This window comes from Scardinius erythrophthalmus (genome assembly GCF_964197995.2).
Source record: "Scardinius erythrophthalmus genome assembly, chromosome: 7".
In the NCBI taxonomy this organism is placed as follows: Eukaryota; Metazoa; Chordata; class Actinopteri; order Cypriniformes; family Leuciscidae; genus Scardinius; species Scardinius erythrophthalmus.
Genome location: NC_138227.1, coordinates 21,390,531 through 21,410,424, shown reverse-complemented (window position 1 = coordinate 21,410,424; position 19,894 = coordinate 21,390,531). Strand labels below are relative to the sequence as shown.

At 37.5% G+C, this 19,894-nt stretch overlaps 1 protein-coding gene across 1 annotated transcript in view; it reads right to left on the bottom strand.

Moving 5' to 3' along the window:
* Window positions 1-19,453, bottom strand: part of gipr (gastric inhibitory polypeptide receptor) — a 39,423-nt gene extending 19,970 nt beyond the window's left edge. The window contains exon 1 of the mRNA XM_081371535.1: window positions 19,390-19,453. The gene's annotated coding sequence lies outside the window, so the exon portion shown is untranslated. The remainder of the gene's footprint in view (window positions 1-19,389) is intronic.
* Between the last annotated feature and the right edge of the window lie 441 nt (window positions 19,454-19,894).

The following is a 19,894-nucleotide window of genomic DNA, read 5'->3' as shown; positions in this document are numbered from 1 at the left end:
AGAATTAGCCCGACAGTAACTTGTCAAGTCAAGCATATTGACAACCTAAATTCATTTGCAAATGAAAAGCGCGCCATGGTCAGGACCTGCACAACAGCATGAGAATCAATTTACCCATTTGCAGAGAAAATATTTTATCACTCAGGTTAAAAAAAGAGAATCGTTTTAATAAGCTATAGATAGGCTACTTCATATTAAGAATATAGTTACAGAACATGGTATAGACACACATAACACAATTTCAAAGTATTAAATATTCAACGTCCTACCGTTCAGAGAAACATGTTTTTGGATAATAAGAAGTTCTTTGAATTCCTTTGGTCAAGTTGAAATGGTGCTGTTAGCCAATCCAATTTCCTTAGTAAATGAGAAAAGTTGTGATGCTCGGCTTCAGGGCGAAATGAATCATTCTAGAAGTCAAAAGTCAGAAGAAATTAAACTGAGCTTCCACACGTTCATCGCATAGACAGTATGACAGCGCGCGCACAAAACAACGTGTGGACGCGCGTCACCTACAAAACACAGTGAGACAGAAGGATGTTCTTTTTCTTTAAAGGGGCAGGAGCTAAATAAAGTCATAATTCATGAGAATGAACTAAATCGGTAGCTTTTGCTAAATTAAACCGACTTAAATCGTGTGAAGGCTGAAATTACAATAATAGGAATATATATGGCCTATACATGATAAAGAACACATACAGGCTAAAATTGTACTGTGGTGTTGAAATGTTTGTATTGTAAGAAAACTTTCCTCACAATGGCTCTGCCTTCTGCTTGTTCATCATTCCAAAATGGGTCATCATCTATCATTAGCTATCAATAGCAGCATTCTTGTTCTGCCTTTTGCAAAACAAGAAGCAACCATATTGTTCAGACTATTCAACAGCATTCCAGGTTTTAAGCCTAGCAATTATGATAAACAAATTCACACCCTGGACATGAGACATACTCTTATTTTCTGACATATATAAACCAACAATAAAAATATATGTTTCAAATACAACTGTTATCATAATGCATGAAATAAAATGGTACATTAACAATACAGTGAGTATAAAAGCAAATTTACTTGATTTAGTCTCAGAAATTGATCACAAGTCTTGTAATAGAGTAGCCTATATTTTAAGAGTAGCCTAATATTTTGCCCTTGAATTCATGTAAATCACAAATGACCTTTCCACCAGGCTAAATGTTTTTGTTATGTTTACATTAGCAACTGAAAATCTGCACTTTCATTTTAATCCACAGCACAATTACTGGTGAATTTGGGATGAATGTGTCATCTTAATTATACTTTCTAAATTTAAACAGCACCAGTTGAGTCACTTGGTATAGAAGGTTTGGCATTCTAACCTGTAACCCTGCCCAACCACAAGGGATTTTGTATGTTTTTCACACCCAAAGCAATGGCACCAGTAAAGACGATAGATTAAAACACATTACTAAGCAGAGTGATAATAACCAAACCCAGTATGACTCAAATGAATATTGCCAAGATGGAATGTACATCTGTATCAATATTTCCCAATAAAATTCATCATAAGTTACCAACTATTGTTTAATATACTCTCTCTGATGACACGTGGTGCTTTCACAGAGTGTTTAATCACAATTTCATGCAAAAGGTGAAGCTCCAGAACTTAATTCAGTGATTAGTTCAATTTATGAAATTTTACAGTGAAATATTTTTCATTATTTTATGTGTATTTTACGAACATTCAAATCTACAGGTGTGAGAAATAATTTGCATGTGCCTTGGAAATTCAACATCATAAACACAAAAATATGTTTCATCCTGACAGAGTGAGTGCACACTTCCAAAATCTTATGTAATCTAAAAAGGGCTGTATTAAATAATGTTATAAATTAAAATGGGTAGAATGAACCTATGCACTAGAATCTATTCAATGAGGTGAATGTACCATTACAGTTTTGCCTAATGTCTATTGCAACTACAGACACATTAGCAACATAAAGACATTATAGTCATTAGTACAGTTTAGCAGACACTTTACCAACTTAAAAGCAGAAACTAAAGTCATTTCAAAAACAGGAGAGAAAATATAACTTAAGCCTCAACAATTAACTTAATTTTAAATCCTAAAACTATTCAAATATAATTAATATGCTCAGATGTTTCAGCAATTCCACAGAATAATGTTTGATGGAGACACAGTCCACCGCAAAAAATTACACTTTAATCAACTTATATTTGAGGTAAAGGTACCTCAGTTTTCAGAACCACATTTTGACTTTGACATGCATCATTATAGTCCAACTAGGATGGTTTTTATCTCTTAATATTCCATGAAATTGCATCTAGAATATTTAGGTAGCTTTAATAAAAATGACAGCACCGGACCCAGACAAATCATTTCAAGACACTTCAACCATTATCAATAGGTTTCATCCAGGCCAATATTACTTGTTCTGCTTTAGTGGCCACTCAATATAAAGAGAAATAGGTTTCATTTAATTATCTGGTTTCATTATAAGTGGAATCATTAAATTGAATTAGCCAATGATCTCAAAACTGTTCAGCTGAGGGGGTAGGTTTTTAAAACAATGTGTGAAAGGGACATGATCTGCAGAAAACTATGCATGTGCTGTAAAAAGCTGTACTGCGACATTCAGTTCAAAGGTGCAATGCAGATTCATTTTGCATACTTTATTTTGCATAATGTACTAAGACTCAAGGTGGACAAATAATTTACTTTCTACAGAGTAAAAACAAAGATGACAAAAATCAATTTTAAGGTCACAGATAGGAAGTGGTTAATGAGTAATTCAGGATCTCAGGATCTTCAAATCATTTACTTTGTTTAAGGTTAATCTACATGTTAAATGTAGATTAAGAGGCCGACCAGTTGAATTCTGGACATTTACATTTCTTAAAACATCTGCTCTGACATCCATAAAAGAATATTTAAAATAGAAAAATACACCAAAATAAGGTCAGACAAGTTTAAAGTGGCACGAGGCAGGGTGAATGACTGAATGTTCATTATTGGGTGAACAATTGACATAGGCTAGTGTCCTAGATATGTCAGAAGTAGCAAATCTAAAGTTGAAGGGTAAAAAGACTGAATAGTCTGAGATAGAAGTGGACCAATTGGTTATCCATAAAACCGTGTACTGCCTGTTCCCATCAAGATCTATAGTAGTGAAGCTATGACAGTGGTAGTTAGATGACAGTGGAAATATATTTATATTTTTTTTACATAGATCTTCTGGAAGTCTCAGGACCAAAAAATGTTCTTCCAATCATTGTATTTGGTAAGGATGTCTTAATTACCTGCATGTCAACCTATGTATTTCCATACCTTCGCACAGACACATCATACATCATCAGTGCGTTCCATGACATGAGGCTCAATGCATTGACACACAGTCACTGAGCGTCGCAAACAAACAGCAGCCAATTTTACAGTTCCTCCTGAACCAAAACAATGAGCTCATGCTGCGTTCATGCTATGACGTAATTATCGTAATTAAGAGATTTCAACCTGAGACTTTTGCTTTCGGAACAGTTCACCAGAGACGGTCTTATTATTGAGAAATATGAGGGTCCGTGGCTCTACCATTGGAAAAAGCGTAACTTGGATCACATGTGCCTTGATCACATTACAACCTTGGTGTCATTGAATTTGGGTGACAGTCAATCATTGTTTACGGATACCATAGAAGTGAATGAGAAATACCATAAACGGAATCATACCTGTTGCACAATTGTCTGTGACTTCTCTTATCAGCATTTTGCATTTTCTCGGTGTGAACTCTAAAAAGATCAATCCAAAACTAATGTTTAAGAGCAAACATGTTGAAGATTAGCCTATGGGCTGTCGATTCATTAAATGACAAGCTTTTTCCTCACAAAAGCGGTGTATTCAGAGTAGTGAAGCCTCTCCTCCATTAACATCCATTAAAAAAAAAAAGCCTCTTCTCTCCACCCCTGTGTACAGCATAATTAGGTTGCAGGCTTGCAGCTTTCAGGTGATATAAATCAGAGCTCTAAGTTGTTTACCTTAATTATTACTGTAATGTTATGTGCTTTGAGACATGAGGTAGTTAATGGCAGTTCTCATGACGCTTTGCATACACAGCTGTGTGCGTTCATGTGTTTTGGACGAGGTGTGACTTTAGAGACGCTCTGAAGGGAGGGGGTGGGATTTTATGCTTTCAAAGCTTGCTTGCTATTGCTAGCCTCTCCAAAATTGTCTAGCCTACCTTTAAACGCACGCAAACAAGTAATTGTTCCTGGCTTGTTTAAAATGAGATGGTGGCTCATACCTGTAAATTTCCAGTTGTCACATGAGGGTGTGAGCATATCGTTTGTACAGTACGGCTGGCTTTATGACAATAACCTTATTGTCAAAGTGTTTTTCTTCACTCATATCCATTATTTAAATGAGGGACATTTGTGGAGCATGCTTATGCAGTGAAGCTCCAAGAAACTCTAAGGGAAGAGAAAAACATCATGATGTCTTAGATGTCATTTGCAATTCTTATCAGTAAGAGCAGTAAATACAGCAATGCAGCATTTTGTCCTTGTTCAAAGGAAATTACAGCCATTGACATATTTACAACATGTTTAAAAGGTGTAAATGAAGATGAAAGCAATTATCCACCACTTAAGCACATTCTGTATACAGTAGATGCAACAGAGAAGAACCTTGGGTGCTGAGAAAAAAGAACCATAAATCCTCAGTCTAAAGGACAAAGAAATGGGCAATGCATCACTTGTGGGCTACTTGTCATCACACAACAATCTATAAAAGAAAATAAGAAATCTATACAGAAATAAAGCATGAAAAAAAGCTATTTTTCCAAATATATCCTTGACTTAGTGTAGACGTCGCTGGTGTTGGTGAAAAGCATGAGTTCCAGACACAGGTGCTTGTCTCCAACAGTTGATATCTACTTTACACAGGCTGACACTTTCTACCGAGGCTGCCAAATTGTGCCAAGTAGCAGCAGAGCTTTGAGAGGATATGAGCTAACAAGACAAAACAAAATCTCTTCACAATATAGTGACAGTTGGTTTTGGCAGTGCTAGCTTAATGCATAATATTCTGCCAGGAACGCATTCGGCAGTCAGGTCTGTGACGACGGTGGCCATGTTGTAATGCTGTTTGTTGTGCACATTTGACAAACCTATTTCTAGTATAAAAAATTATAATACAATATACACTATAATTATAACAAATTATTCAACCGTGTTAGAGAGATGTGGACGACCACTTTGCCAAACATTTGTGTAACGTTCACTCTAAGCAAAAAGTCACATGATGAGCTAAGAGCATACAAACTATGAAATGTCCTCAGTGAACTCTAGCCATGAGATTTGAGCTTTGTCATTTATTTCAGTTAAGAATAAGAATAAAGTGAAATGGAAGGGGAAAAAATTAATGAGATGTTATCAAAAATTCCTCTTCTCTTATAATAAAAATGATGTATATAAATATTTTACAACTGAAAAAATAATTATAATTATTATTTTGGGGTCTGATGCTCTCATATTGTGTTTTTTTTTTTATTGTCCTTGTATAAAAAATATATATATATATAAACTTGTATATAATAACCTTCAGTATATTGCATGATCAACATGTCTAGAGAGGTATTATTTCAGCAGCTGAAGGCTTTAAGCCTGCTTAATATTAGTAAATCTTTCCAAATACTCAACATTCCTCTTTTTAATCTTTGCAACTTTGAATTGCTATAATACCTTCCACTTATCCTCAGCATTTTATGTCTAATTTTTTAAGACAAAAACGTTTGGAAACGAGCCTTTACTAGTGACTACTTCACAATATTATCACGCAAGCAAGACAAGGTAATTGCACTGGGTGGTATCTGCTGTTTTGATTATGAGAATAAAATGTAATTTTATAGAACAATTATCATAGTAGGAAACTTCCTAAAGCAAACAGTGACACTCAATTAACCAAATCAAATCTCAGCTCTCAGTGGACTGTGCTCTCCATTTGGTGATTCCTTATATTTCACAACATTCACACAGCCACAAAAGAGTCTTTCAGGGGCAAAGTTTTTCAAACTAAATTCTCCATTTGTTCTGTCCTGTACTTGTGTGTCAGAGTGTAAGTGTTAAAGGAGAACTCCGGTCAATTTTAACATTGAGCTCATTTTTTTGTACATTTGGAGTGCTGTCAATACAGAGAACAACGACAAAAATTGGTGTTGCCTACACCGAGTTATTCTATTTTTAAAATTTGCACCCTGTTGACTTCAATAGGGCAAGTACTAAACCTGCTTTTAGGCTCTTAACATCCTTGATGTTTTATTACAAGTGCACAGAAAATGTGAGTGATTCCTTCTGAGTGAACACGAGTGGATCTGACTGCAGTAGATGTGAAAGATATGTATAAAAATGATGTTATTTAAGCCAGCGCAAATACCTGTTTACATCCTGTTTTTCGGTTGAAGTCCAAAGTAGTCGATTGCCGAGTTCACGCGCATAGGTTTAGTTACCTATGATCACGCGCGTGAACTCGGCAATCGACTACTTTGGACTTCAACCGAAAAACAGGATGTAAACAGGTATTCGCGCTGGCTGAAATAACATCATTTTTATACATATCTTTCACATCTACTGCAGTCAGATCCACTCGTGTTCACTCAGAAGGAATCACTCACATTTTCTGTGCACTTGTAATGACACATCAAGGATGTTAAGAGGCTAAAAGCAGGTTTAGTACTTGCCCCATTGAAGTCAACAGGGTGCAAATTTTAAAAATAGAATAACTCGGTGTAGGCAACACCGATTTTTGTCGTTGTTCTCTGTATTGACAGCACTCCAATGTACAATAAAATGAGCTCAATGTTAAAATTGACCGGAGTTCTCCCTAAAGCATGTTGTCTCAGCTGGGCTTGATTCTTAAAGATAGTAAATAATGAAATATCAAGCTTTATCTAAAATAAACAAGTAAATAAAAACACAAAGATCTATGTATGAAGATGGCTAATGAAATTGACAAATGAACTATCCATGGGTCTTTTTCACTGATCAATAAGAAGATTATACTCTTCATCTGGGATTGCTCCAGGCAAGCATGCTGACCAAAGAGGCGCCCGATACAAGCACCCAAAAAGACAAAGAGGAACTGTTTGTGTGTGTTTGAGGGAGAGAATTAACATCCTGTGTTAGATGACAGAGCCTTTTGAAATGCTGGAAAATCATAATAATTGCTTGACATTTAACATGGGATGGAAGATAACATGATGTGACATAATACTGTTGCATGCCATAAATTCTAAAAAATATCATAATGCCTTTTAATAAAAAGAAATGTTCAGAAATGTAGTTACAGTTGGCCCTCATGATAGATAGAAGCTGTGAGTGGAAAATAAATTATTCCATTGATTATATAAACAGATTTTTTTTTTTACTTTTTTTTTTTTTTACTTTTACATACTGATCCTTGTTACGTGATTTAAAATGATTTATTTAAACCTCCTGAAATTGTCTGACATCATACAAAAAAAATGTAAAAAAAATTCTAAATATGCTGGTATGACAACAGAAAATAGTAGGCTACGTTTGCGAACTATTTGCAAACCATCCTAAGAAAGAATTTTGCATGTGCTTAATTGTTGCAAAGTCCAAGATTCTTCCAGCAACATGTCAGTGAGCTGATCTGACGAGTCTAGTTTTCCAGCAGAGATTTATGCATTCTTAATTCCCATTACCTCAGTATCTGGCACCATTATATTCAACCTACACTAATCACCAGAACTGACAGAAATGGACTTAAATATAAATAACCTGAATATAAAATGACAATTAAAATGCCAATTCAGTCAGATTCTTTGAAAATATTCCTTTTAGTGATCATGGCAACTGCTTTAATAACATTTAACTTGCATTATTTTCTTTCATCAGTTTTTTATGACATTCACACATGCTGTTAACATCTTGGGAAATGTCAGCGAGGATAGAGAGCATTTCTCAATCATTCTAACAATTTAATTGTAGATTTTTCGATCAGGGTTTTTAGAGGTACATTTAAGACCTTTTTAAGACCAAATAAAGAAAATGAAGGAATATATTAAAAAGGGAATACAGATCGTACATTTTTTCTTTAACTGTAAATGTCTAAGGAGAAGCCCAATGAGTTGTATTAGCAACACTTCAGAGTTTGAAAATACAACTTCCAACAGATATTCATTACTTTTTAATTCATTTTGACAAAAAACGTAGCTTGAATGCTTCTGCTCCCAACCACTATAATAAGGGAAACTTTTACTGTACCTTCTGATCACACTGCAAAGTGATGTTCTTCCTCAGTATTTTTGCCAAGTTTTCCAGTGCAAATGACTAAAGATTCTTAAATCAAGAAGCATTTAATTTAGAGTCTGAGAAATTTATCAAGTGAACAAATATCTGCAAATGTTCTCAGAAAAATCTGCTTAATTCAAAGTGAAGTTTTCTTTCAAGCATAAACTCAATTAATTTAGTTTAATTTTACATTTAAGTAAATGTATCTTAATTTAAAGATGTTTAGAGATTTTTACTGGAAAAAAGGACAAAAATACTGAGGACAGATATTACTTTTTTGCAATGCATGCAACATTTAATGCCATGATTTTATGAATTTAAGACTCTCTACTCTGACTGAGGACCTTAATTTGTGTAGGGGAAAATTAAGACCTTTTTCAGATGTGCAGAAACCCCGTTCAGCGCATAGAACCCACTTCTTGCATGTCATTTCTGCCTTCAGGCAATGTCATTTGACCTTTTCTGTAGTCTTGCTTTGAAAATCCAAGCACTTTCAAGGGGTTATTGTGAAGAGAATAACGTGACAGATAAAAATGACTGGCGAAATTACTTCATTGAACACAATAATGAACAGGTAAATAATCACAAGATGACAGTTCTTTTGAAAATCAGGAGAGGAGAAAAATCTCACCAGACACCATAACGGCCCATTCAGGATGTTTTCTCTTCATACTCTAGTGCAAAATTGAAATCTTTTAGAGCCAGAGAGACCAACATTTCTCTCACTCACCACAAAACCCACTCCACTCCAGCGGATGGCCATCCACTGTGATGAGTGCAAAGCCCAACAAGTAAGGGCACAGCTCCAAGACTACTATTTAATTGCCAAGGCATTTTATCAATATATGCAGGACATGTATTGGTGGAAGAACAGCTTTCAGACACTCTTTCTTCTTGAGAAAGTGCAGCCCCTTTGAAAATCACTTTTTCCTCTGCATTCATTCTAGGGATGCAATGATCCGATACTCAGTATCGATATCGGCTCCGATTCTGCCATTCTTTACCAGAGGGGGTATCGGTTAGATGAGGCTGATCCAAATCCGATATTGTGCTGTGTTATTGTTAAGCCCCACAAAAGGCACACAAACATTATAAAGCACCATACAGTTTTCGTGCATTATATTATAAGCGTTCAGAAGCCATTCTACAGTATAATGTGAGGTAGAAATAAATATTTATTGGGCTGTATTGCTGTACCTTAATCAGGGCCGTAGCTAGAAGATTCGGGGCCCCCTGAAAAAATATTTATGTGGGCCCCCACCACCCTCCACCAATATCATATGCTGTACAATAGATGAGCATGGAGGCCCACATATAACAGAAGATGGTGATGTTATTGTAAAACCTTTATTTTAAAAGTTAAATGTTTATATATAAATTACAACTAATAAAAACGAACAAAAGAAATAGTTAAATAATAATAAAACCAATTTAAAAAAAGTAACAGTAAAATGTGATTTTTTTATCAGTTTGTTATAATTCATAAATCAAAAAGTAAACATTTAGAAATGAACAAGAATGCAGTCAAATTTAAAAAATAAAATAATTTATTGTCTTATTTTCTAATAAAGATAATATGGAACTGGTAATATATTATTAAATAAAGCTAATAAATGTGTTCAATCAAGTGCAGTGTGTTGTATTCGTGTTTTCTTGATGTAATAAAATACATCATCAGCCATCATGTGCATAATGCAATGCGTCGTGACTCGTGTAAATTTTTTAACTCTATTTACAAAAGTGTAAAAAGACAGGGATTTTGACCACGTAATCATTCGGTCGATTGTGGTGCGCACCGATAATGAAAGGTGACAGTACCCGGCAGGCTGTAGACAGTAGTTTTCTTATTCCCAGCCAAATAACAGTACAACCTGTCTTTAGAACATCTTGATCGACTAGGCTACAACAACTCTCCTGTGTCAGAGCCTTTGGTGTCCGTTCTGGAGACAGTGGTGTCCGTGCCGGAGATGGTGGTGTCCGTGTTGGAGACTTTCGTGTCCATGCCGGAGACGGTGGAGTCCGTGCCGGTGTCCGTGTCGGAGACTTTGGTGTCCGTTCCGGAGACTGTGGTGTCTGTTCCGGAGACGGTGGTGTCCGTGGTGGGGTTCGTGCCGGAGACGGCGGTGTCCGTGCTGGAGACGGTGGTGTCCTTTCCGGAGACGTTGGTGTCCGTTCCGGAGACGGTTGTGTCCATGCCAGAGATGGTGGTGTCCGTACCGGAGACATTGGTGTCCGTGTGGGAGTCGTTGGTGTCTGTTCTGGAGACGTTGATGTCCATGCCCGGAGACGGTGGTGTCCTTTCCGGAGACGGTGGTGTCTGTGCCGGAGACGGTGGTGTTCGTGCCGGTGTCCTTGCCAGATACTTTGGTGTCCATTCCGGAGACTGTGGTGTCCTTGCCGGAGACGGTGGTGTCCGTTCCGGAGACGGTGGTGTCCGTGCCGGGCCAAAGGTGGTGGTGTCCGTGCCGGAGTCGTTGGTGTCTGTTCCGGAGACGTTGGTGTCCATGCCGGAGACGTCCTTTCCGGAGACGGTGGTGTCCGTGCCGGAAACGGTGGTGTCCATTCCGGAGACATTGGTGTCCGTGCCGGAGGTGTCATTTACGGAGACAGTGGTGTCCGTGCCGGAAATGGTGGTGTCCTTTCCGGAGATGGTGGTGTCCGTGCCGGAGACATTGATGTCCGTGCCGGAGACGGTGGTGTCCTTTCCGGAGACGGTGGTGTCCGTGCCAGAGACTTTGATATGTTCCAAAGATTTGAATTTTGGCGAAATTTTTTCTCTATAGAGTGTTGATATGGCATCTAGTAAATACAGTAAGTTTCGTCATGCTAGCATGTGTGGAAGTATTTAAAACAAGGGTGTTACAACTAGCCCCGCGTTAGGTTGTGCCCCGCTCTCCCCTATCCCTGGGGGTACGTGAGGTGACAGAATTAAGTATGCAAACAAAATGCTGAGTTTTGTGTTCATTTAATTCTACCCCACCTTAAAGGTGCTCTAAGCGATGCCACAAGTTCTTTAGGCTGAAACATTTTTTTGTCACACACAGCAAACATCTCCTCACTATCTGCTAGTTGCCTGTCCCCTGAACACACTATAAAAAAGACGGTCTCTGTCAGTGGCGTAACTTTGTTTTAAAAAGTGGGTGGGACGGGGTTTTTTTTTTAAACGGGGGGGGGGGGATTTATGAATGCTAAATCATAAATCGATGTATGTACAATAACATTACGATGTCCAGCAATCGATTGAAATAGTGCATGGGTTTAATTTGTCGTTTAATGAGGTTTGATATATGTTGGTGTGGGTAAATACATTATGAATACATGTATTGAAATGGTCCAGTGGTAGAACTTTTGCCAAGCGTGTCAGAGGTTGTGGGTTCTAATCAGGGTTCTAATCCACACTCCTATAGGTTTTTTTTTTTCTTTTTTTCTCATTAAAACTGATTATGTTTATCAGTGGTTGTATATCAGGCAAGCATACGTTTGTATGCATTTTGTTTTGTAATTTCACCGGAACGAATAGAGTCTCCACAACGGATTGAAGCGCGAAGTGAAGACTGTGCGCAAGCCACAAGAGAACACAGTAGCCTATCCGCACCACTGATCGCAGCGGCAACGAGCACTTTGATCACTTGATTTCAGAAACACCACATTTCAGCGCTAGATCGCCTCTTACACACGAACTAAATGAATGCTCTGCTAGTTAACTGGAGATGTTTTATTTATTTGTATTGGTACATTCGTGCCGTGAGATGTTTCAAAAGTGGTGGGGACAATATCGACCTTAGCAAAAAGTGGTGGGGACATGTCCCACCCGTCCCACCCGCAAATTACGCCTATGGTCTCTGTAGACGGCCCAGGCTCCACAAACGGCAACAAAAACAAACTGGGCCAACCTGTACCACGAAACATAACAAACAGTGTTCCAGCCAATAACCGACAAGAATTTATTGTTTATTATTACATGGCTTGGCTGAATTCCAATGTAAAATGCGGTCTGTTATTTCTTGATAACAGACCGCTGCGAAGTATAACAGACCGTTGCCATGAAAAACAGCGCGTTGCTATGGACGCGGAACTGACTATTTTCTTTAGCGGAAGCAATACAATCGTTTTTAAATCAATAAACTCCTTTTTGAATAAATAATTTGTGTCAAATTATTTATTTATTTTGTATGTAGCCATGTAATAAGCGGGATAATGTATAGTGAGCCGGTTGTTATAGTGAAAAACAACCCCTTCAGGCTGATTCAAGATCCCTCCGCTTCGCGTCGGGATCCCGTTCAGCCTGTCGGGGTTGTTATTCACTATAACAACCGGCTCACTATACATTATCCCTTACTTAATTCTAAGCAATGTATATATCCGGGGCGTGGGAAATGTCTTTATTACTTTACAGTACTACTATGAGCAAGTAGTCAAGATCTACGATTAGGGACTCCAGATATGAGCTTGAGATACGTACAACTTTACGTGTGACATGAACAAAACTTTATTAACTAGACTAAACGTAAACTACTCTAACATACACATACGTTTACCAAGAGAGCTGAAGTATCAAATAATGAGACTAAGTTTGATACTTGCATGTCTCGCCCATTTGAATTAAACTGTCCTGATGCAATTTGTTGAGGCTCCAGTTGATCTTTGCTGATGTGGTCTTGATGAGAGAGAACCAGTGGTAGTCAGAGGATCTTTGCTGAATGGAAAGACAAGGCCGCAGTCTGGCACAAGCTTGGGGGTCCTTAGAAAACTTCTAGTTCAGCATCATCTTCACGTCAGCATTTCAGAAAGGGACTAAGAGAGCTGATCTTGTGATCAGTGATTTTTAAAGAGTGAAGATGTCACCATCTGGAGGTGTGTGAGCCAATGAGGAGATTTCCCTTTGGAGGGAAATTTTACGACCCATTGTGTTCTAGCAGGGCATTTGAATATGTAATTTCATTGGGTGTTTAAGAAAAGAATCTTCAAGATTCTTATAATACTAATGCATTACAAAAGTTAGCAAAATGTAATATAAATCAACAAATGGGGGACGAAGATTGGAGTTCATAGAGACCAAACATGCCACACACATGATTTTGGTTGACCATAGTGCAAAGTCTGAAACATTAACCCAATAGAGTTTACAAGGATACAAAAGCCAAACCACATAAAAGGACAATCATGAGATGGGAAAATTAGATACGTTTACACATTTCTCAAGTGGTTATTTATAGAATATATAGTAGGGTTTATTTCTCTTCCTTAGTAAGAATTAAGTGAGCGTCACAGCCCTCTGCAAATTCCTTTTTGGGGTCATAAAAGGTCTTATTAATCGTAATGATCCTGTAACAGGACACCGGGTTCTGCCAGTGTGTTAGCTTCATTTGGGATGTTAGTTTTGGGGGATGTTTTATAGACCTTTGTTGGGAAAGTGAGTTTACTGGATTATTCATTAAATATAATGAATAATTTGTGTGTGTCTGATTGGTCCAGATGCTACAACAGAAAAATGTTAAAAGCCTTAGGGCAGGGATAGGCAACTTCGGTCCTGGAGGGCCACTGTCCTGCAGAGTTTAGCTTCAGCCCTGATAAAAACTCACCTGCCTGTATCTATCTTGTAATCCTGAAACATTGATTGCCTTGTTCAGGTGTGTTTAATTAGGGTTGGAGTTAAACTCTGCAGGACAGTGGCCCTCCAGGACCGGAGTTGCCTATCCCTGCCTTAGGGGGTACGATAGCCTACTCTAAAAAGTTTGAGAACTTAACTGTTCAAATGGTAGCTAAGGTTTACAGCTAAGGTTTTAGAACAAAGTGTGAAGAAAACAAAAAATTTCGTTTTGAAGACAAAAACGAGAACACAAATTATCTGACCTGGGCTGCGTTCGGCCCCGACAAAAAGTTTCAAAACGTATTTAAACGGAAACGGTGGTGGGTTGGACACCCTGTTCTGATGACGCAAGAGTTGCAACTATGGCAGCTGAGAAGGCCATATACTGCAAAATACGCTCGATGTTACAGTCACTGCCCTTGTTGTCCAGAATAAAAGAGAACATCGAGTGAAGGGATTTGTGGAAACTGACAAAACAAAAACAAACAAACTAATAAATAAATAAACAAACAAGGAGGCGTTTCTCTGACTGGATGTTCTTCCTCCATTTTTGGCCTATACTGGCGCTAAAAGAGGAGTATGGGAAATCCAACTCTAATTAATATTCATAAACTCATTACCATAGCTATTCTTGTAAAAATTACATTTCTAGATATCTGTAATACTATTTTCACTAGTTAAAATGCAAATTCTTGATTTCAACAATTGAATTTCAACAAAACTATAATTCTTGATATCTGTAATTGTATATTCACTACCGTCCATCTAATGTTTGTCACTGACTGAATAATTAATAAATACTTTAGATCGGACTAAACCATTTTTAAGGAGGTAAGAGAAGCAGATATTTGTCGGACAGACATTGGATTTTGGTTGGAAATGAAAGTCGGGTTGACGTTAGAACCCGACTGATGTTGGTTTCTGACATCAACACAATTTTCAACCACAATACAACGTCTGTCCAACGTTGGAAATTAACGTCAATCTGACGTTGGATTCTGTCATCAATCTGATTTTCATTTTCAACGTTGGGTTTGGTCTTTTAAATGCAAATGTTGTAATTGTTTTGGAGCACACAAGCTTATAACAGCAAGGCTAACATATTCATACTAAAAGCCAAAAAACTTTAAAGAAGCCACTGTTTGAGGGAACAGGCATTTGGGTGTCCGAAACCATTGTGGACGTTATTGAGTGCACTTATTCAAGCTCACATTTAATCCCACTGGAACTGTGTTCTAGACATAAATTAGGCATGGAGGGTAGGCATGCTGTAAGTGCTGTACTGAAGTAAGGAAGTGGTGTACTTTGTCCACCTGTTTACCAGATTTAGTACTACACTTATTGTCTCTTATTTGTTCCCCACTAAATCATTTTTTTTTTTTCACTAAATGTTCAGATTTTATAAAATTATTGTGCACTCGTGATTTTTCTAGAGTAAATTTTACAGCTGAATTATCCACTAATCTAGTTTATAATAGTATTTTTGTCATATATATATTAGCATATAAATATATATATATATATTTTTTTTTTGTATTTCTTTATAATGAAGTCTGTATTAAGTAGATTGTGTTTAACACACAAAAGAGTGATTATCAGTTCAACACACGGAGTTGCCACCTACAGCATGTGTAGAGCTGCTCCAGGCAGAAACAGCTGTGTGGTTATGTCATGCAGCACGTTGTTCTAAGAAAAGACATTGGCAAACGAAGATAAAAAAATCTTTTAACATTTCTATACGAGAGTGCTGTTCCCTGAAGCCGAGATTTCCATGTGAGAGATCTCCAAGCCATCTCAGGCTTGATTTCCGGGCTAGATAACTCACGTGTCCTACTCAGGGGCGCCACTATCAATTTTGGGCCCTATGAAAGAATATGAGGTTGGGCCCCCTACCGCACCCATTCCGTTAATAAAATCGATCTCTGGGGCCCCCAAAAGTGCCTGGGCCCTTAGAATCGTCCTAACTTTCCCCCCCCTTAGCGGCGCTCCTACTTACTAATGGAATGTGACCCTGTTAAAATGTAGAGTTAGGATTGGGAGGTAAGACACAAATGTGTTCAGGTATATCCATTGTTTGGCAGGTCTGTTTGTTTACCATTTCCATGGCAACAGTGCCATGTGCTCAAAGAACTTGTCCTGAAAGGTGTATAGAAGAAGATATTTAAAAAAAAAAATTAAGAATGCCATCCTTTTTCAACTTTACTTCCTCATCAGCAGTTAAGAGCAGGATTAATTAAGACTTTGTGTGGGCAGTGTCCTTGACATGACAAAACACAGTAAAAATGGCTGGCAATCAGCATGTATTGACCAAAATGGTCTGTGTTGCATCTCAAATGACATTTACAATTTTAATTATGAGTCAACAATTGATTATTTAAATTCTCTTTACTTATAAGGCATTAGGCAATAACTATGAATCTTGGCACATATTAGACTATATGTACCAAAATCCCCCATATGCACTATAACAAGACAGCCTTATTTGCAATTTCTACAAAACCTCTATATTAGCCAGTCAGATCATTTTACCTTGCTTGCATGTTTAAAAAGGTTTACAAGCATAAAAATGATTGCAAGGTCTAAAAAATGCATATGATAAAAGAAAATGTGATCTAACAGGTCAACTGTCCCGAAACTCTCACACGCTGACCACGGGCTATAACACATGGACAGTGATGCCAGTCTGAACCACTTATTGTAAGGGGCTGTTTGAGCTTTGCTATATGTACATACAGTCAAACCAAAAAATTTTCAGACACCAGATATCATTTGTTATATTTTTTTACTAGTGGGTGTAGGACACTTTAGTTCATTTATGTAAGTCAGGATAACAAAATAAAGTGAACTGTGACATTTTATACCCAAAAATTTGGGACAAAAAATAATAATTCAGACACTTTGACCTGACCTTGTTTAGCTTAAGTGTTTTTTCTTTAACTGCTAATACAACCTTTTTACACCAGACTGAACAAAATTAAGCAGTGCTTGGTAATTGCTTGACTTAAATTGGTATTATCTAACTGTACTTAAATTTAACAGCTGACAGCTTTTCAACCTAATTTATTTTTGAGACGAGAGTTATTGTCCTATTTTATTACCATTTTCTAAACTATAGCGAATAAACTGTGATGATGTGAGAAATGTTGAAGGTGTCTGAATACATTTTGGTTTGACTGTAGTAGTGTGGTAGAATCGGTTTATTCAAATACTCATTGACACACCTTTTCATGTATCCTGGATGCTACACTGCAGAATACAATGCATCCTTTAGGCCGTGTGTCCACCAAAGCGTTTTTACTCGCGGCTGGCGTGTTTTTTCAATTGTTTTCAATGGGAGCGCCGCGTTTTTAAAACGCCATGAGCGTAACGAGGCGCTGAGCGTCTTTTTCACGCTGAAGCGCTGAGCGTTCGGCGTTTTTTACTGGTCGCCGAGAGTTGAAGAATGTTCAACTTTTGGTAAAACGCAGCGCTCATCACTGTCACTTTTTACCCAACCGTCCAATCACAGTGGAGGAGGGGCGGGACTAATACCACACCGACCAACCGCGTCCGCCACATGATTCTGCCTGTACAACGTCAACAGATGACAACAACAAGCATAATAACGGAACAAAATCAAGAGCCAGATAAAATACATTACATTGTATTGACATTTTAATATAGAATCAACACAGAAACAAAATATGTGTGAAATGAGATACTAGTAAGACTTTCGCGGATATTCCGTATCATAACAAGCAAAGTGTCTCGGTCTCAACTGTCTCAACTGAAAAAACGCTGCGCTGCCAAAACGCTCTCAAGCGCCCACAGCTGAGCGTTTTTAGCAGAGCGCCTAGCGTTTTCAGCTGGCTAATAACGCTTTGGTGGACACACGGCCTTAGTCTAGTGTGACAATGCCAAACAAACCTAACCACTTCCATTGAAAGTGTGATCAGTTCATTAGGAAATCATAAACATGAATTGGAGTTTCAGACATGCATGCTTAATGTACAACTATTGCACTTGAACATTCACTACTCATAATAAGGCTGTTCCACACTGCTCCTCAAACCACTTGAGAAGATATAACTGTCATTAAGATGAATGGGAAATCTAGTTTTGTAATTTAAGGAAATTAGACCTTTTAAAATTTAGTTCATGAGTTTGTGTGCCCATATAATCTCAGCATAAGTGGTAAACAGATTTGGTTTGCTTGGTTTAGAGAGGATTTACTTGAGCTCCGATTGCCCCCCCATTACAAAGGCAAAATAAAGGAGAAGAAGGGGAGGAGGATGGATGCTGAAATAACTGGCAACAGGAAGTGGTAAGAGGTTGTTTTTATACCTTGGTATTAATTAGAAGATTAGATGAGATTATTCCTCCCAAAATTACATGAAATAACTTCATCAACAAGTTCATCAAACCTTTGAAGTGCACTTCAAATTATGAAGTGAATCAAAAGTGCAATTTGTGCTTTTTATCTTACTTTATCACTCTGTGAACAAAATTAGTACTCTGAAATTTAAATTAATGGTTTTTTTTTTAATTCTTCAAATGCTGCAGTGTCAGCAGAGTAGAGCCTTTTAGAATGATGAAAAATCCATATAAAAATCACAATGCATATATTTATCATTCTCATTCGGTCCACAAACCAATTAAAACTTTCTGCTCCATTCAGCCATCCACTAAAACTCTGGGCCTTACACATCTGACATCCACATGAAATCTCTGTTCTCTCTCCCTGGTGGCAAGTTACCACTGAGGGATGAGATGAGAACTGCATAAACATCAAGTCAATGCACCAGTTATCAATTTGCCGGAACTGCCAACCATAATGATCTTGCATTAGCATGACCAATGAAGCCATTAAGCCAATGTTAATAATAACCACTTTTGATTCATGAATGATGGGTGTGACAGAGCTGCTCAAAAATGGTTTGAGAATCAGTTGGCTTAAGTCACTTCCTGATTAAATGGTAAAATGAATGTGAGCATTTCTCTCAGAAGAGTTTGGCCTAATGAAAAGAAAAATTATAAACGAACACAAAGAAGGCTGTTATGGCCTCAATGTCAACTAAATTCACCTCTCACTGATGCAGTGATAAATAGATGTTCAGTGATTAGGCAAAATATGGCAGCGGAAACTAAATTAATGGTGCATGAAGGTAACAAAGTGGTAGACGGCAAATTCAATTGCCCGTACAATATCTATCAACTCTAATCATTATATAAGCAACAATGTAGGATTTTTTACCCTCTGCAAATAAAATTAACTATAACATCATATAAATAAAGGATAGCTTAGCATACTCTCCCATGTTTGCAAGCCTTCTTCCACCTTCTGAAGTCGTGATTATTTCGAGCTCATCGCATTACAATTTTGTTCATGAGTTCATGTCCAATTTTTTAACTAGAAACTAATATTACGATAATTCCAATAGCATGTGAAGTCAGCATTACATCTCGTGTAAACAGAGAAGTTGCCTTTGTTATCAATGAACAAAATTCACGCTGGACTCACCACTTTTGCACTTCTCGGCCACCGTACTACAGCCTACGAAGTGCACGCAACACCCAAAAAAGACCTACGAATATAATAGATTTAGAAAAAAGAAGAAAAAAGAGAGAGTATATTTAACCATTTATAAATTATACCAGGGGATTTTAGTCCACTGGTGCACCGCCCCTCCATAAAAAAAAAAAAAAGTGTAAGCCTACCCTTATTTTGTAATAAGTTTTGTAGCCAGGCGTTGAACCTAATAAAGATTTTCTTCATCGCTGGTAAACAATAGTGTTAGCAGATTTTGTTTCAATGGATTGTCCGTAGCCTACTGTAAATATCCGACTGCATTATCGCTCGTTTTGCTCTCGGTGTTCTAAAGTTTGCCGTTTTTGTGGAGCGAGAAAAGTTTCAAACGATGCAGTGAAAGCACGAGTTGAGCTATCCAAATGATTCAGCCTAAACCGGTTCAAGCCACTATAAAGTAGACCATTTCATTGAAACGAGTTGTTATTCATTCGTGGAT